The sequence below is a fragment of the Glycine soja genome, chromosome 15, assembly GCF_004193775.1.
Source record: "Glycine soja cultivar W05 chromosome 15, ASM419377v2, whole genome shotgun sequence".
Lineage (NCBI taxonomy): Eukaryota > Viridiplantae > Streptophyta > Magnoliopsida > Fabales > Fabaceae > Glycine > Glycine soja.
The window spans coordinates 47,757,837-47,775,304 of record NC_041016.1 but is presented as its reverse complement, the minus strand read 5'-3'; the positions used below and the strand labels follow the sequence as shown (position 1 = coordinate 47,775,304).

The window sequence follows — 17,468 nt, the reverse complement described above, 5'->3', positions numbered from 1 at the left end:
ACAACACATGTCCAATACAATAATCAACCACCTCTGCCACCCTTCTTGCCATCCTTGCCAGCATTTTTCCTTATTCTATGTGTGTTTGAGCTACACTCAGTTGCTAAGCCCTCCTCCAACCGTTGCAAAGCTTGTTGTATGAGATGATGATGACTCGTGCTCTCTGGCACAACTCAAAGGCTCAACATGCTTTGCATAGCTTCTAATGTCATCCAGAATTGATCCTGCAATGGAAATTAGAATCAATAACTATTTTTTTAGTAACAATTTAGAAAAAAAAATCAACAAAGTCCAATTTGCATTATTTGGCAAGAATAGTCTTCACTTGGTACATAGTTTGCTAGTGGTTGCCTATGCTTTAGCTGTACTTTAATAGGAGGTAAACATACAAGACTAGGTAGTGATTGTCCCTCCTTCGGATGAATGACACAGGGATAAGAAGCCTTGTAAAACCATGGAAGATAGTTGGAGGTGCAAACCTAAGGACTCCTAGGTGGCACAACATTTATAAGAATGCCTAATCACAAAGTTGATATGTAGGATGGGGAAGTGGTTGGTATGGAATTGTCTATACATGGCCAAATTGCCTTAACACCCTCTCCAAACAATAAGGCCTCACGTAAGTCCAACATCTGGTAAAGCCAAAGAAAAAGGTTTGTTGTGCCAAAGGCCTCATATCCTTATGGTCCTCATATGGACACCACAAGACAACATCAATTTGTAAGTCATCCAGTTTCTTCCTAACTGGAAGGGCACACCTAATACCTTTCAATGCCTTCCATCTGGTGGCTATCGGGTCCTCAACCACATAATCCTCTGGCTCTAAGTAGCCAACACTAGGCAAATGCGTAAACACCCATGACTGTAAAAAGTATTAATTATAGTAATAAAAAATAATTAAAATACTAAAATAATTTGCTTACCATGAGTAACATCATATAACCTTCACATTGCTTGGTGCTATACTGGCTTGCATAAGAGAGATGGTTGTAAAGGCATGCCAGTGTAGCTACTTCCCATGCGTACTAGTGGCAAGCATCCAGGTTGTTGAGATACTAAAGGTAGGTGACATGAATGTGAGTCGATGACTTGTATTTAAATATCATATTGTCGATCAAGTGCATGAGATAAGTCATGATAGCCCAAACATACGAGCCTAAATCAACATAGCGGTGAGATAGGCCTACTAGCCATGTAAACCTTCACCGCCTCACTATCAAAGAGCAGAGGGACATGATAAATGGGCTTTCTTGTCACAGGTAAGTGCAACAGACAAGATCATCCACCGTGACGGTAATTTCATGGACACATCATCCACTATGCGGTAGGATACTGCACCGTAACAAGAGCTGATAACCCCAATCGGTCCATATAAGCTCTAACTTGCAGATGAGTAAGGGGCACTAGCACCTAGGCATCGCGGTTGACAAGCTTCAGCTCTAACCCCTCCAAATGAATCCAAAAAGAACCAACACAATGGGTCTTGTACAACCGAAGAAGGGACAAATTAACTGAACTTATTCCAAATGGAGGTCCAATGATCCTATCCGCAACTGACCCTGGCTTTGACTGTGGTTATGGCGCTGGCTATAGTTGTGGCTCATCATCAAGGCATGCACGCCGACATAGCCACTCTAAAATGTCTCTCGTCTACATCTTCCCCTTCATGGGAGGGGTCACGTCCAACAATATATGATGTTTGCTTCGTACGAGTCATCACAAGTCTGAAATAAAATTTAAAGCATTACATTAGTATTACTATAAATATAATAACAATTTTTTTTGAAAAAAACATCAAATGTATAATGGAATCACGATTTTCGTATGTGTTTGGATAAAGACCACAACAAAATTGTGTTGTCCAAAACTGAAAAGAGTAAAGAAATCACGATTTTGTTACTCATTATTTTTAAATATAAAAACCACGAAATGATAATTCCATTGAATATAAAATTCAAGAAAAATTACCAAGGGGCTAGGGGGCACACAGAAGGGGAGAAGAGAAGGGAAGGATTGAGTTAGGTTAGGAAGGGAAGGGAAAGATTGGGTTAGGGACGAGGAAAGGAGAAAGATAAGGGGAAGGGCGTGGGTTAGGGGTGTCACGAAGAGGAAGGAGAAACAAGTGTTAGGAAGAGGAAAAGGGAAGAGGGAGGGGTTGGGAATTTTTAAGTTGGGGACAAAATGGTAATTTGTAGGGGGAAGGGTCCAATAGCAATTTGTGCAGGGAGCAATAGTATCCCCTAAGATATATGGTATGGAACTCAATCACTTTTTGAAACCCAAATATCATAGCATCATACTTAAGAGACATGGGGTAAAAGGCTTTGAAGTTTATGCATGTTAGACCATAAGCAAGTGGATTTGTAAGTCAAAAGTAGCAATATGGGAAGCTATTAGGTGTATGCATAATATCTTTATTTTTTATTAGCTTAGTGGGGGGAAGGGGGGGGAGGGGGGGAGGAATATCAGGATCATTGATATTTGTATGGGAAAGGGTTTCGTAGGGTGTGATGCACGTATGCATGGTATTATCTTTTGTAACCAATTTTAGCTAACTTGTACACTTCTTGTGTTTCAGTTAGCCTTTATATTAATGAACTAATTAATTTGCCTAAAAAAATGTTCTTTAGGTATTGTATTTGTAATATCTTGTGAAATTTACTAGTCAAATTAACTTTAATTTTAAAGTAAGTTCGCTTTTAATAAAGTATTTAATTTATTTATGAAAATATAATTAAATGTTTTTCATTTTCAATAAAAGTAAAATATATATAATAATAATAATCAATTACTAAAGAACAAGATAAATACTGAATAATGTCACCACACACCACATAATCATAAACACGAAACGTTCAAAAACTCTAACTCTCGAGTTCAGAAGCTAGCTTCTCAATTATCTTCCTTAGGACTTGAGACATTGATAGTAGGCCAAAGGCATGGACTTTTGACAAATGAAGTCACAAAATAAAACTATCCCTTGAAGTATTGTGAAGCCATGCATTAACATGCACATAACCAATAGACTCAACTCTACTACCAAGTTCACAAAGAAAAAGAACATAAAAAGATCAATAGGTTAGTGTTAACACCCAAATTTGGCTGTAAAATTCAGTTGTTGAGGATTTAATAGAATGGTTGCGGCTAAGGTGGAATTTTGTTAACTTTAATGTTAGGTGAATAAGGTGAAGGTTATTCAAACAAGAAGGTTAGCAGAACATGGACAAGATCAATATGACTATCTATAATATTAGTCAAATGGCAGAATTCAACTAATATCAATGTTAGCTGAATGAGAAGGAGGGCAATTCATTGGAATGTGTAGCTAGATAATCTTTAATATTTTCCAAACATGAAGGTTAGCTAAACATGGATAAGGTTAATACGACTACCTACAATGTTAGTTGAATTGGCAGAATTCGACTAATTTTAAGTTTAGTTGAATGAGTAGAAGATCAATTCAGTTACGTTCAATATTAGTTGAGTGGGAGATTGAGTTAGCTTTGTGTTAGTTGAACATAGATAAAGTCATTTTGGCTACTTACAATGTTGGTTGAAATGTTAGTCGAACAACAGACTGCAGCTAACTTTAAGCATAAGAAAACTAGTTGAATTAAATCATATTCAATTTAATAAAGATAAGATGATATTTTCCATGATATTTAGATATTCAAATGGCTTGTATCTGTTAAACTAATCAATGATAATGTTCCCTAAAAAATAAGTGGTTGCCATTTTCTTTAACGTTTGAAAAATTGATCAATTGGCTTGTGAAAAGAGGAAAACATGACTAGATTTTAGGAGCTATTATCAACGTTTACCAGAAGATAAATTTGCCCCATAATTAGTTAGCTGAACTGTTAGCCAAAATCAAATACTGCTTGTCGAATTTAACTGCCAGAATTAGTCAAATCAGTGTAAAACTAGCCGAATGACCCCCAAACCTAGCTATATAACTCCAAACCATATTTTAGAAAGTTATCAAGTAGAAAAATATGAACCAATAAGGGATGTGAGTTTGTAGTCTATAAATAGACCTCGTACTTCAAATTTGAGGGACACAAACAATCCCTTACAAGCCTATTTTACAGTATTTAATCTTTTTGCCTTTTATCTCTTTACATTACGACTTTCCTTTATTGTTTCCATTTATTGTGTGTGGATGTGAGGGTGTGCGCGTGTGTGCGTGTGCGTGCGTGCGTGTGCGTGCGTGCGTGTGTGAGTGTGTGCGTAGTAGAACTTGTAGAAGTTTACAATAGTGGGTGAAGGGCCTATATAGAGGCTAAGAATATTGATGTGTAACTTGCAAAAGTGAAAATATTGTCCTAGAGAGAAAAGAATACCTAGTGCAAATATGAAGATATGACAATACTTAGAGCAGGCTTAGAGAAGTAAGAATAGTGAGTTGAAAAACAACTTGGAGTGTTTAGGAAAAAATAATGTGAAAGCCTATGGAGACTTAAGGAGAAAAAAAAACCTTTTTGTAATTGGTTTTTTTCATAGTAAAATTTTTACAAGTGTAGGGACTGAATGTAACCCAAGGTATATGGATGAACTAGCATAAATTTTGTTTGTTATATCCTTTATCTTTAAGCTTCTCATATTTGTGTGCATGTTGCATATTTATTTTGATTCAAACAAGCTCAACTTAGTACATGCATTAATTAAAAGGTTTTTCGAACAATTTTACAACTTAAGAAGCGATGACAAAGTTTTAAGAAAAATATATCAAAAAAACATATTAGAGTTTGTATAAAAAGTATAATCTAAAAATTCAAAAAGCAGCTTCTTGCTAAACTTGTGCTATGATTCATTGTATTTACTTTGTCCAAACATAAGAAAGAATTTCCTTGCTCTTAAGAAACTTATGATGTATCCAAGCCAAAGCTTGAAGGAAAAATATTAGAAGTTGTTTTGTTTGAGCAGAAACCAAGCCATAATCAATCAAGTGTATTCAACTTCTTTTCTAGTGAGCTTTTGGACTACCCCTTTTTCTTCTAATGTGCAGACAATTCTCTTCAATGCTTCTTTTTTTCTCTTTTTTTGTACTAATGTCTTAAAAGGTTGACTTCATTTTGCAAAAGCAATATGTATTATGAATCAAAATATTATGCTTTATCAATAAATTAGAGTGTAGTGACTTGTGTCGTGCATGGATAAACATATAATAATGTGTACAATAGTTTTCATAATAAATTACTTTAATTACATAAATAAAAATTTCTTGCAAATTCAATAATTACACTTAATAAAAAAAATATCAGGTGGTAAAATAGTCCATTATAGCTGCTTGGACTAGTTTTTTTTAGTTGTTTTAGTCCTGCGAGTATCAAGAGTATGAGATGACTCTTTGAAAAGCTCCTAGGCCTTTTCTTTGTCCCGTTTGATCTTTTTCTTCTCAACCTGAAGGGAAATTTAGGTGATATAATAATACTAGATGGTTCATTCAAAGAAAATGGAAAGAAAAAGGATTAAGAAATGTTCAAAGACCTCAGAGGAATCACATTGATGTTTATGAGCCAATTTTGAAACTCAAGTCTGGAACACTATCAAATGACAAGTCCGTCGCTAGGGCCCCCCAAATAATCTTGGAACTAATCGAGGTTTAGGTGATTCTGGAAAAACATCCACATCTACTAGATCAGACCTTGTTGAACCTAAAGGAGGATCTGTAGAAAAAAGATTGAGTCAAATAAGAAGAAGGGGAGGTGGAAATTAAGGAATCAAAGGAAGATGAAAGAAACCTTCTTAAAAGGTTGAACCAAATGATGTTGATTTCTTTTGACGATGCTTGGCAAGGGTAGAAGATGATGGTTCATCTTCATTAGATAGGTCATCAATCAGCCTAGTGAGAAAATCAGATGTTTATCTAAGGAATAAAGTAGCTGATATAACTTCCTACCATTTTGTAAATAAATCTACATTGTTGGGGCTGAAAGTGAAATGCCTTAATACAAAAAGAGTGCAATTTGTCTTCAATATCACTACTACAAAAGCTTGTATTTACGACGCGACATTTACGACGGTTCTCGAGAACCGATTTAAAATATTACGCGGTGGCAATTTTGTAAATAAGGGAACTAAAATTTGTTTTTACGTCGTACATTCTAAGGCGGTTATAAACCGTCTTAGAATGGGTACTGGTGGCAATGTTGTAATTACCATAAATTAAGACAACGCCGGTTTTTATCCTACGAGCGTCTTTGTATAGCATATAACCTAAGGCGCTTGTACTACTCCCGGCCCTCACCCATTCTCTGAGCCATTGTGTTGTTCTTCAGCCATTTTCTCCCCACCTCACGCACATTTTGTCCCTCAACCACACGCACATCGTCTAAGTTCTTCAAACGGTACTGGTGTTCGTTGTTATTAGATTAGAAGCCATCGAAAGGTTTTCCACGCTTCCAACCTTGGCTCGTGAAACAGGTAATTTCGAGAACCCTAGCTCAGTCTATTTCCCGTTTAATAATCAGCAAGTATTTTTGTAAACAACAATAATAACAGTGTTGAGCCTTATAGTAATTGAGTGGTGTTTTGCCCTAAACTAAACCTCAAGCATTGGCAGGCAAAGGAAATGGAGCAGAGGTTAGCAAACACAAGGAGAATGCCTCTTAACGATAAGAAATTCATAGAAATTGCTCTCCTTTCTGACCTCTGAGTCGACGGTCGTCGCCCCTCCGACTACTGCAAGCTCACTGTCAAACTGGCCAAGCAAGACAGCTCCGTGGAGGTTCATTTGGGCCAAACCCACGTTATGACCTTCGTCACCGCCCAACTCAGTAGTGTTTATCTCTTAATCCTCAAGTCCTTTTGTGAAATATAGATGACATGTTGTTGCTTCTTGGACTTGGGATGCACAAGAAGAAACATGTGAGATTTGTAGGATGGCCTTTGATGGATGTTGTCCTGACTGTAAACTTCCTGGAGACGACTGCCCGCTGAGTAAGCTACTGATAATTTTACATGGCGATAGCCATTGTTCTTTTACTTGAATCCATTTGTCTTGGTTAAGTTTCTTGATTGATCATTGTGTTTTGGGAATTTGCCAGTAAAGTAGTAGTAAAGTCAACAACACATTGAGTAAATGTTTGTGATTTTATTTGTTCTCGTATTTGAAATGAATTTGTGTGGATAGTGGTCCTATTGTGTGGATAGTGGCTCTCCACATGTAGGACATTGAATCACCCTGTCCTCTCTCTCTCTAAATTTTCTAATTATCTCTAAATTTTATCACTTGTAGTTCCACATTTATAATGATAATATGTAAGTTCAAAGTCTTTACCAAAAAATATATAAGTTCCAAGTTCTATAGTTCCCCTGCTTTGAATGTGTTGTACTGCTGCAAAGATACTGTCGTTGCTGTCATATATGGTGACTTGTTCTAAACCTTTAACAGGTCATTGCTGATAACTTAGTTGCACTTTGCTTTCTATTTTCACTTGACTGCAGTTGAACAAATCTATACTCACATCACAGGTGAGTAGCATATTTAATTTTGATTTTGAAATATGATTTCTTTTGATCATTTTACTATGAACCCTCAATGAATTTTTTTGGGAATTGGAATTTGAAACTTGAAAGTTGGTGTAGACATCCAATGCTTATATATTCCCATAGTACCTTGGAGACTTAAAAGTTACAGTTGCTCTTGTTATAAATTTCTTGAAACCAAAATCTGACAAGGCTTGGATTCACTAAGCTGCTTATTTTGTAAACTCACATAATTGAGACCATGTTTTCATATGCTTGGACTCAACAAAATTGAACGGGTACTTCCAGTTGGAACTTCCTTGACTGTTGTTGGTGAGGTAATGTAATTAATTTCAAGAATATGCCCAGTTACTTTCTCAATAGTGCTGTCTTCTACTGAATTTCATTATAATTAGCAGTGTTGCAGAGTATATATAGGTAATGTTACAAGATATAACAAGAGTAATTTTAGATTATTGGAAAAGCTTCTTGTAGATTTGATTATATGGTACATTTGAAGTGAGATGAACTCTACATTACAAATTATCTAACTCTGATCATAGTCATTGTATGTAGTTGTCTTTAGGCAAGGCTGTCGTATCTTGTCAAATTCATGTTATATTATAAAAAAGTGATTCTTAGATACTTGTATTAGTATGACCATACCAGATTTTGATGCTCTACCACATGTCTATTCTGTCAAGACCTTGTGTGGAATAAATTTTCCTTAATTAAACTAATCTAGTTTAATTCATAGTTACGTATTTGGTTATTTATTTTTGGCATTTTGCTCCTGTAACTTAGTTTTTCTTTTTTCTCTTTGTTTTCTAGCTCAGATGAACATTCATGGAAGAAATCCAGAGATTTGCTTGAGAAGGTTGGTAGACAAGGAGATCTAACTGGTTATAGAGTTTCTTGTCTCCTTATTGGCGCAAAGGATGATTTAACTCCATATCCAAGGGCAGTACAAGATTCAGTTAAGGTATTGCATATCAACTCAGTGTCATGACATCATTTATTGTCTGCTAACTAGTTTTTGTCCATAGATCAAAGTCTCTGTCAAGTTAAAAGTTTTTGATGCTCACAGTTACTATGATTTTGATTTTTGGCTTATCCAAAAAAAAGTTAAAAGGTTTGGTCATTTTACACGTAATAAATAGGTTTGAAGATGCTTTTTCAAGTTTTGTAATAGTTTTATAATCTAAACTTTTGTTATTTAATTATATTGTGCTTGTGATGTTTTTTTTTAATTCTTATTTTGTAGTTTTTATTAGTATTTTTTTATCATTATAGTTAGATTTTCAATATATTTTTTTGGTTGTTTAGGTAAAATAAGCATGATTCAATGCCACGATATTGAATTTTGTACACTCAATGGGGTGCTTGGGTGAGCATTCTTTTTTTTTTTTTTTATCTTGGCTCTGAAAGGTTTGTTGTGGCGGGGGTTGGGGCATGTCTGAAGCGTTATACTGATCCATCATTCTTTATAGTGGAGTCTGCAAAAAAAAAATTTATGGCACATGAAGCAATTTTATAGCCCTTAAAATTGAATACCTGCAATTTTGAATGTATAATATGTATTTATTTTTGTATCCAGCAAAAGAAAGGAACACGACTGTGGAATGGGGAAACCCCTCAAGTTGTACCGTCACATGCAAAGTAAGCTCCACTAATTTTATCGTGGTGCATTAATTATTCTTCTGGTTTTAGAAATGCAAAAAGGTCTTTAAATGGTTAATTGGAAAAATGAGAATGCTTTTTACAGGAAATTCTAGTGCTTGGGAAGCCAACAAATTTTACCAGTGATAGTGTGGGGTAAATCACTAATCTTTAATTAGATTTTGATCACTTTCTTTGTATGTCTTGGTTTTTTAAATGTTTTTTACGAATTTCTGTTGTATGCATAGTGTGGGAAAAGTAGAAAATATTTTTTTAATTATGATGATGGTATATGGGATTGATTTCGTAAATATAACTTCCAGCACACTTTTAGTTTTTGCATAATCATGTAAATATTATGCGTAATTTTCATAAATAATAATAAAATTAAAATATCACCTTATTTTTATTTTATTTTTTACAAAAATATTTTAACCCATGAAATAAAATATTAAAAATAATATCATTTTATAATTCTTCATGTGACAAAAAAAAAACTGAATCCTTAATTAAATTTATCTTCTCGTGTAGAACCCGCAATATAAATATAGCAGTCAGGCACATATGATGGAACTCGAATGCTGGTGAAAGCATAAGAAATTATGTAGGAGTTTGTCGGATAACTTCTATCTTAAAGGTCCTCAACCTCAAACAAGTATCTAATTTGCCTACTATAAAGCACATATATTTTATTATTTTGGTATTGGTAAAAGATTCATCGTGTCCTTAAAATAAAACTTTTGAATTCAAATGAGATCTAATTAGTAATTACCTTTTATATATATATATATATATATATATATATATATATATATATATATATATATATATATATATATATATATATATATATAGACCAATTAACAATCTGCCACTTTTAACCATGATCATTATTTATATATATACGTACAATAGTTTTGGGCACTGGCGATGGGAATAAAGTAGTTATGTATGAACAAACATTAATTTGTTTAAACAACCTAAACTATAGAGCTATGATTAATGTCAATGAAGTTATTACTTAAAAATGTTAATACAAAATTGAGGCAGACTTCATTCTTTTTTTTTTAATAAGAAGGAAGGGGCCATTAGGATTTTGAACTCAGAATTTTGTTCAAGATGCTCTTTCCACTTAGGCCGACCCTAGTGAATTTCAAAACTTATAGCTCATTTCTATATACTGTCTATTATAATAGACATTCTTGTTTTACCACAATATTTAATTTTAATTCTCTTATTCCATGAACGAACACACTATAATTAATAGATGACTTTTGCTTTGGAGCTTTCATTAATGGTCTTATTTTATTTTAATAAATTGACCCTTTCGTCTGATATTCAAGTGGAAGTGGTGCTCTTGGTGCAGGGCTCAATAAATTCAGCACTGTTGCTGCCATTGAAGAACCAATTAAACCACCAATTAAAGTAGAACACACCCAACTCTTATTTGATGGAAAATTTGTTGATGCTGCTACTAGTTAGTCCTTTTTTTTCCTCCCTTCATACTTTTAATTGCTTATAAGTTCAAGAATTCTCAATTTTATAGTAATGTAAATTTAGGGAAAAATTTTAGACTCTCATTAATTATGTTAATTTTTGTATTATGTAATTAAATGATTTTATAATTGTTGAAAATAATGAATAATACTTTTGCTTCAAATTAATGTTTAGTTTAGTGTATTAGATATTCTAACAAATTACAAAAAATAAAACAGCACAAAAAAATTACAAAAAATAAAGCAGCAACAAATTTTTTTTTTTAAAAATAAACTTACTATGACGGTTATGAGCATAATCGTCTTAGAAAGTTCTATATATTAAGACGGTTTCTGCAAACACCGTCTTAATATGTCATTCATGAATATGCAAATCTAAGACAATTATGCTGATAATCGTCTTAGAAAGTTTTACATATTAAGACGGTTGATTCAATAATCGTTTTAATATCATTTCTCTAAATGGAAATTTAAGACGGTTATGCCAGCAACCGTCTTAGAAAGTTCTATATACTAAGACGGTTATTTCTTAATAAATTCTATATTCTAAGACGGTTACAAAACTGTCGTTATAAATACGATGTAATATTACAACGCTGCGTTTTACGGCGGTTCCAAACCGTCTTGAAATGTCTTGTAGAACCGACTTAGAATACCGTTTTTGTAGTAGTGTATCCTCCATAACTACATAAATTTGATTCGGTTAGCAAGAAGTGTGCACTAAAAGATGGATAGAACAGTGAAGGATTTTGGGGATGGATTGAACCAAACCAAATTGCCTCGCAAAATAGTTAAGGTAATAGTCTTCAACGGCTAGCTTGTTGTTCCTTGATGTGGGCTTTATGCCAAATTTGTTTCCCTGAGCATAGTTGTGTCTATGGTGTCCAATGTGGACCTGTCAGTCGACGATTAAGAGGAATGTTGAATGTGCATAAGGAACTTACTCATAACAAGTACCATCTGGTTTGGTCATCAATAAACCACATTCGAGTAAAGGGCGTCTAAAAAGTACATTCATGCTCAAAGAACCCAAAACCAAATTGGACTAGAAATAGTGTTGTATTTAGTGTGGCCTTCTTCAAGGTTCTTTAGGAGATGGCATATACCCTCATATATTGTGGAAAGGAGTAGGGGACCCAATGCCAAGTCATGTTCAAATGTAATAGCTAACACGAAATTTCAATATTTACTTACCACACTTACTGAACTTGTACGAAACATGGTGCTCACTTGATGAAACAACACCAATCTTTACGCAGAGTCATCTTTGGAAAACTTGATGATACCAAGGGTAGTGGAAGGAACGCAACGGGTCCCAAAAGTGGCGGAAGTTCCTCACCATGAAATGTTAAGTTTGTAATAACTGCCACATCAAGAAGGGTGGGGCTTGTAACTTGTTATTGTAACAACTTCAATATGTTATTATCTATAACTTGTTATCAATTACTGGAAATGGAAGGATCAATCAATCCTTCATGCCATCCTTTCATTTGTTGATCCTAGCGTCATCACTATGCTAGGAAATGTCAAAAACTCCAAGCAAGGGGACATCCTCCACAAGATATTTGCCAATAACAAAACACGACCCGTATCATGTATTTGAAGGAATACTTCTCTTGAGTCACTAAGGACTCGAAATCCATCACTAAGTATCTTCATGGCATTATGTCATTATCGAATGAACTATCAATCATCAGTTCTCTTCTGGGTAATGACAATTTGGTCATTCACACCTTGAATGGTGTTGGTGTCAAATACCAAAAAGTATTTGCTGCTTTAGGCACAAGTGAAAATCCGATCAGCTTTAAGGAACTTCATGTCTTCCTATCTGATTTTGAGAGCTACTTAAAAATGGATGATTCATGGCAAGATGTCTATACCATTGTCGCTACTCATACAACTCAGAAATCAAAATAGTCGTACCACAAAAAGAACTTCCAAACCACAATGGCAGATCCACATCTTCAAATTCATCAAAGGAAGTGATATGCCAATTTTGCGACAAAATTGGGCATGCTGCCAATATCTGCTACAAAGTAGTTCACCGTATCCTTTTTGGGCATTCCGCACTACTGCATATCCTTTTTGCCTTCTCGCATGCACTTCTTGTACAAAGTAGTTCACCATTCTGTTGTCAAAGTCCTCTCCCCAAGGTGAGTCTTTCCTGGAGTAGTCTTAACTTGAAACTCCTTAACCTTAATGGAGAATTGTGAGGAGAGACACGTCAAATTAAATGTACCACCACGAAGGTCAAATATGAAAATATTTCCCTCTCTAACGCAAATAGTGCACTTGTGAAGGCCATATGCAATAGCTGCAGTAGTGGGTTCGTTTATTATGCCCATAACATTGAGGGCAACAATGACACCAACATCTTTGGTGGCTTTGCGCTGAGAATCATTGAAATAAGCAGGCATAGTAACAACATTTTTTACAGGTGCTTCCAAATAATCCTCTACAATTCTCGCATCTTTGTCAGGACCATAGATGATACTTCCTCAGCTGAAAGCTATTTCTTTTGAGCGTTGTACTCAACAACGATCATGGGTTTGTCATTGACACCAACAATGACCTAGAATGGCAACAACATTTTATCTTTTTTAATAATGGGATCACTATATTTTCTACCAATCAACCTCTTAGCATCTTCAAAAGAGTTATAATTCTGATAGTTAGTTTGTCATTATGCTGAAAATATAGAGAGATCATAATTAACTTTTATATTAGGCAAAATTACACTTTTGGTCCCCCACTTTAGCTCTAATTTTGCATTTGGTCCCCCGATAATTTAATTCACAAATGTGGTCTCCCTGTTTTATAAAATCTTGCAATGTTGGTTCCGGACGCTTCAATTGGACATTGACTTTTAAGCAGTGACGTTGACTCCCACATGTCAACGTCTGATAGGCACACCTTGAAATAACTTTTTTACCCATCTGTGGTAAAAAAAATTTTTACGCTGAATAAATTGTTATTAACAGCACCACCAAATATCTGAACATGTTCTTCTTCTTCCTCCATACTCCCACCCACCACCTGCCCCTATCCTCCGGTGAGGTATATGCTGAGACTCGTTGCCCCCGGCGGAGCCGGCGGAGGAAGGAACGATCCCGTCAGGTAGAGTATCTCAAACCTGCCGTGAAGCGTCACCACCGCGCCCGCCGACACCGGTTGTCGCAGGCTAACATTCGTGACCATTTTGCTGTCGTTGAGGATACAGGACCCACGCTGGCGACACTTTCGAAGACATCGCAGCTGCTGCCGACTTCGAGGATGTGGGTGCAGAGGGTGTTGGTGCTCTCCCGCATAATGATGACCGACGGCTTGGGCTTGTTCTTGGAGCCTGCGGGCGCCGCCCCACCACGTCGCTCTGTTGGGGCCCATCTTGGGGTTTGGTGTCTTCCTCGGATTCTTGTTGTTGTTGTTGGTTGAAGTCTGGTCTATGGAGACTTTGGACGAAGTGTGAAGCCGTGCCTAAATCCAAACCAGCCATAGACACATCAAATTTCTATTCAAAGAAGAAAGAAAAACACGAATATAGTGGCTAGCTAGGAAAGGATTTTAGGGTTTTTTAGTGTAAAAGAAATTGGTTTTAGGGTTTTTTAGCATAAAATTTTTTCACCACAGATGGGTAAAAAAACTGTTTCAAGGTGTGATTCTCAGACGTTGACATGTGGCAGTCAACGTCACTGCTTAACGATCAACGTCCAATTGAGGCGTACGGGGCCAACATTGGAGGATTTTATAAAACAGGGGACCAAATTTGTGAATTAAATTATCGGGGGAACAAATACGAAATTAGAGATAAAGTGTGGGACCAAAAGTGCAATTTTACCTTTATATTAAAAGGAAGACACAAATAGAATGTAGAAAATCCTATGAGGAAGCAAGATTTCACAACTCTAAAAATTATTACCATATATGCTCAAGTCTCAATGCAAATATGCAGCACTATCAGATTAAGGAGGAAGGGTACTAAACCCACTTTTAATGTAAATAGATAAAAACTTCAGTGTAGATATGCAATATTATCAAAATCTCTTTTGAGCCAAATATTAGTGGGTGGGGTAGGGGGCAGATAATTTGTTTTACATGTACATACTAAGTGATTTCAATATGTTTAGGGAGGGCCACTGTCCCTGTGGAACTGTGTAGCTCTATCCTGAATGTAATAGTGGCATTGAAGATCTATTAAATACCAACCAAAAAGCAATTGTTTTGCAAATTAAAAATTATATGCATTTTTTTATTGTTCACAATAACCAGGAGCATTTGCATTGTCCATTAGTTCATGGAAACTATCCAAGAAAGTAAGGCCAACACAATTTAGCTTAATGAAAGAGGGTGAGCATTAAACATGTATACACATGTTAAGAATTAATAACCTCTCTTAAGACAAGTACAAATACTCAGTAAATATGTTATCTTATATATAGACCGAAGATACACATCTCAACATATTATGATTTTGCGTTTTTCCATGTAGATGATATAGTAAGTAAAAATTTGTTAAAATAATAAATAAATAAAATATAAATTATTAGTTTTCCCATTTTTGTCAAACATCTTATTGTCTCCCCTTGACATTTTGCATCTTCCACTCAAATCCTAAAATTCACTTTCCCCCACAAGTCGTTCGTTTTGCATCTTTCCTTGAAACCTTAAAACATAGGTGTGGTTTTGTTTCGCTATCCCTTCCAAATCGCATACCTTATGCTACAATAAATGTAATAAATCATCAAGGTCGAGGCAGCCAAAGTCAACAAGGAGGGAAAGTAATATGTAGTCAAATATTAAACATAGAAATTAAGAGACAATTTATTAAAATGATTTTTCTCTTAATTTTTATATTTAATACATATGAACTTTCCTATTTTAAATTTTTTTTGTAAACTCATTCTTTTAAAAATGAAAAATAATTTTATTTTAATTACATTTTATTTAAATTTAATAAACATATCAAAATTAATATATTATAAGAAAAATTAATGCCTAATAACATTAAATAAATTCATATTAAATATAATATCCAGTGGAATTATTATGAATAAAAACTAAGATAAATATTATATTAAGTATATGTACATATAAAGTATATTATTGTATATTTAAATTTTATATTTTAAAAATGTTTTATCAAATAGTTCTGTTAAACATTAAAAAAATAATAAAATTTCACGTATTAAAACATATGTAATATTTTTAAATTTTAAAAATATTTTATTTGATATATTATAGGTTAAATTGACCGTCTGACAAAAACAACCAAAAGAAAAAAAAATGGTAAAGTAGGAAGAAAAATATGAGTGAGAGGAACCAAAACTCATGAGTAAGAGAAGCTATAATAAAGGGATTTAAAAAAAATTTAAAGAAAAAAATCTCTGTTTTTTTGTATTTAATGGCTATATATGTCTTAACTCTTAATTATATGCCTCAACTCCTTTCTTAACTTATTATATAATATATTATTCTGGAACTATCTTCAAACTTTTTTCATATTTTGATATTTTTTATTATTTTGGAAACAAAATGTGTTAATTGTGTCTTGACAGATTCATCACTCAAAAAGAAAAGAGTTGGAGTCAATCAGTTGGAAAAAAAAATTCAAAAACATTATATTTTTTAACATCGTCAAGAACAACCAATGGTCCCGATTTAATTTGATTAGAGTACATAGTATTGTATTCTCTAATTAAAATTGGCATTTCATCTTGACAATACATTATTAGTTTTAATTTCTGATTTAAAATAATTGGTTAGCAAGGTGAAGTGTTAATTAATTTTAAAAATATAAAAAATACACAAACAATTATATTTGCCATTTTTTTGTCAGCGGAAGGGGCAAAACACCCCCAAACACAAAACTATATTATTAAAATACATGAGTGAAAGCAATAAGTTATACATCTTGATACATTTTTCCTTTTAATAATCATAATTTACTATATGCCCCAAATGTTGTCAAAAACTTAAAATGTACTATCGGCAACTATATCTATATAAATTCTAGCAAGTCATGGACTGTGTAAAGGATGATAGTTTTAACTTCGGGACAAAATCTAGCAAGTATTTTGAAATTTTATGATAGATTTCTGGAATAATGTAACCAATTTATTCTTTTGTTTTATTTTTTTACATTCCACACATCCATCAAAAGGTGAGTGGTTGTCATAAACAATAGTTTAACATTTGTAATGACAAATGCATTTCAGGTTAGAAATGCATATTCCCTTTCCACGATAAAAGAATTCGCAATCCATGATACAAGGAGTACCTTCATAAGCACAACTAGAGTCATACAACGGTAGTTGACACTCTTTTGCCTTTGACAATTGCATTTGATTTCCTGCAACACAAGATATACCGAATCACTTAGGCATTAGTGAAGAGCCACAACTGTAAAGTTAATCTTACTAATTGAAACTGAATATATTTTAATTTGTGAAAACATTCATACCGAAACCAATGGAAAGAAGAAGTAGTAGCACTGGAAAATAATAAAGAATTTTCATATCTTTAGTTTGGAAAACAAAGTATAAGCTTCTAACAGTGAGATGTTGCGGAAGGGAGGTGCTTGAAACTATTATACATGAGATATTAGAAAATATTTTTTCATATATATATATATATATATATATATATATATTATTCATTAGATTGGGATATAGCTTTTGACTAATCTTTGTTCTATATTATATGATTTATAAGAAATAATTTAATTGTTTTGGGAAACAATCAATATTATTATTATTATCATTTTTGACCCTGAAAAGTATTTTTGAACATTATATGAATTTAAATCTTTATGACAGTCATATATTATATTAATTATTGTAAATAAAT

General features: G+C 33.8%; 1 long non-coding RNA gene and 1 pseudogene across 3 annotated transcripts; one reads left to right on the top strand and one right to left on the bottom strand.

Moving 5' to 3' along the window:
• Positions 1-6,234: 6,234 nt before the first annotated feature.
• Positions 6,235-10,696, top strand: LOC114387753. Of its 3 annotated transcripts, none has more exons than XR_003661399.1 (6): positions 6,235-6,426; positions 6,566-7,808; positions 8,302-8,452; positions 9,068-9,129; positions 9,236-9,285; positions 9,661-9,890. It is a non-coding gene; the product is annotated as an uncharacterized LOC114387753 (long non-coding RNA). The 3 variants fall into 3 exon arrangements; XR_003661397.1 differs by lacking the exon at positions 9,661-9,890 and adding an exon at positions 10,496-10,696 and having other exon boundaries at positions 6,236-6,426; XR_003661398.1 differs by lacking the exons at positions 9,068-9,129; positions 9,236-9,285; positions 9,661-9,890 and adding an exon at positions 8,797-8,915 and having other exon boundaries at positions 6,237-6,426.
• Positions 10,697-12,533: 1,837 nt separating this feature from the next.
• Positions 12,534-13,561, bottom strand: LOC114386240 (annotated as a pseudogene).
• Positions 13,562-17,468: the final 3,907 nt, after the last annotated feature.